This window comes from Bos javanicus, chromosome 7 (assembly GCF_032452875.1).
Source record: "Bos javanicus breed banteng chromosome 7, ARS-OSU_banteng_1.0, whole genome shotgun sequence".
Taxonomy (NCBI): domain Eukaryota; kingdom Metazoa; phylum Chordata; class Mammalia; order Artiodactyla; family Bovidae; genus Bos; species Bos javanicus.
The window spans coordinates 42,224,070-42,226,022 of record NC_083874.1 but is presented as its reverse complement, the minus strand read 5'-3'; the positions used below and the strand labels follow the sequence as shown (position 1 = coordinate 42,226,022).

Sequence of the window (1,953 nt, the reverse complement as noted above, 5' to 3'; positions counted from 1 at the left end):
ATGCTGTCAAAGTGCTGCACTCAATATGCCAGCAAATTTGGAAAACTCAGCAGTGCCCACAGGACTAGAAAAAGTCAATTTTCATCCAATCCCAAAGAAGGGCAATGTCAAAGAATGTTCAAACTACCATACAATTGGGCTCATCTCACATGCTAGCAAGGTAATGCTCAAAATCCTTCAAGTTAGGCTTCAACAGTACATGAACCATGAACTTCCAGATGTTCAACCTGGATTTAGAAAAGGTAGAGGAACCAGAGATCAAATTTCCAATATCCACTGGATCATAGAAAAAGCAAGAGTCCCAGAAAAACATCTACTTCTTCTTCATTGACTACGCTAAAGCTTTTGACTGTGTAGATCACAACAAACTGTGGAAAACACTTAAAGAGATGGAAATAACAGACTACTTTACCTGCTTCCTGAGAAATCTGTATGCAGGTCAAGAAGCAACAGTTAGAATTGCATATGGAATAATGGACTCATTCAAAATTAGGAAAGGAATATGTCAAGGCTGTATATTGTCACCATGCTTATTTAACTTATATGCAGAGTACCTCATGGAAAATGCCAGGCAGGATGAATCACAAGTTGAAATCAAGATTCCTGGGACTGGGTGTGGTTGCATCCTGCATGACTGCTCGTTCAAACAGTAGTCATTTAATTCCATCCAGCTTCTTTCCCACTGAAGTGTGTGTCACCAACCCATGGAGGATTCAGGGAAGATGGACATGAACACCCCGAGGCCCCAGACTATCTTTTCAGTTGTGAACTAAAGGCCGACAGAGATTATCACTTCAAGGTGGATAATGATGAAAATGAGCACCAGTTATCTTTAAGAATGGTCAGTTTAGGGGCTGGAGCAAAGGATGAATTATGCATTGTTGAAGCAGAGGCAATGAATTATGAAGGCAGTCCAATTAAAGTAACACTGGCAACTTTGAAAATGTCTATACAGCCAATAGTTTCCCTTGGGGGCTTTGAAATTATACCACCTGTGGTCTTACAGTTGAAGTGTGGTTCAGGGCCTGTGCATATCAGTGGACAGCTGGTGCTGACCAGGACTGACCAGGACTTAGTAGCTGTGGAGGAAGATGCACAGTCAGAAGATAAAGAGAAGGACGATACGAAACTCCTAAGTATATCTGGAAGGTGTTCTGTGGTAGCAAGATTCTCCAGAAAAAAGTAAAGCTTGCTGCTGATGAAGATGAAGAAGGTGATGATGATGATGATGATGACGATTTTGATGAGGAAGTTGAAGAAAAAGCCCCAGTAAAGAAATCTGTATGAGATACTCGAGCCAAAAATGCACAAAAGTTGAACCAGAATGGAAAAGACTCAAAACTGTCAACACCAAGATCAAAAGGTCAAGAATCCTTCAAAAAAACAGGAAAAAACACCTAAAACACTGAAAGGACCTAGCTCTGCAGAAGACATTAAAGCAAAAATGCAAGCAAATATAGTAAGAGGTGGTTCCCTTCCCAAAGTGGAAGCCAAGTTTATCAATTACGTGATGAATTGTTTCCAGATGACTGACCAGGAGGCTATTCAAGATCTCTGGCAGTGAAAGAAGTCTCTCTAAGAAAATAGTTTAAACAGTTTGTTAAAAATTTTCCGTCTTATTTCATTTCTGTAACAGTTGATATCCGGCTGTCCTTTTTATAATGCAGAATGAGAACTTTCCCTATCATGTCTGATAAATGTTCTCCTCCTGAAGGCAGGAGGAGAAGGGCATGACAGAGGATGAGATGGTTGGATGGCATCACCAACTCAATGGACATGAGCTTGAGCAAACTATGGGAGATGATGCAGGACAGGGAAGCCTGGCCTGCTGCAGTCCATGGAGTCACAAAGAGTCAGACTCAACTGAGCGACTAAACAACAGCAGTCCCTCTCATCAGCCTCATCCACCAGAGGGCAGACAGGAGAGGCAAGAAGAACTACAATCCTGCAGCC

At 41.7% G+C, this 1,953-nt stretch overlaps 1 pseudogene; it reads left to right on the top strand.

The window, feature by feature from the left end:
• Positions 1-704: 704 nt before the first annotated feature.
• On the top strand, positions 705-1,683 carry LOC133252038 (nucleophosmin-like; annotated as a pseudogene).
• The last annotated feature ends 270 nt before the right edge of the window (positions 1,684-1,953 follow it).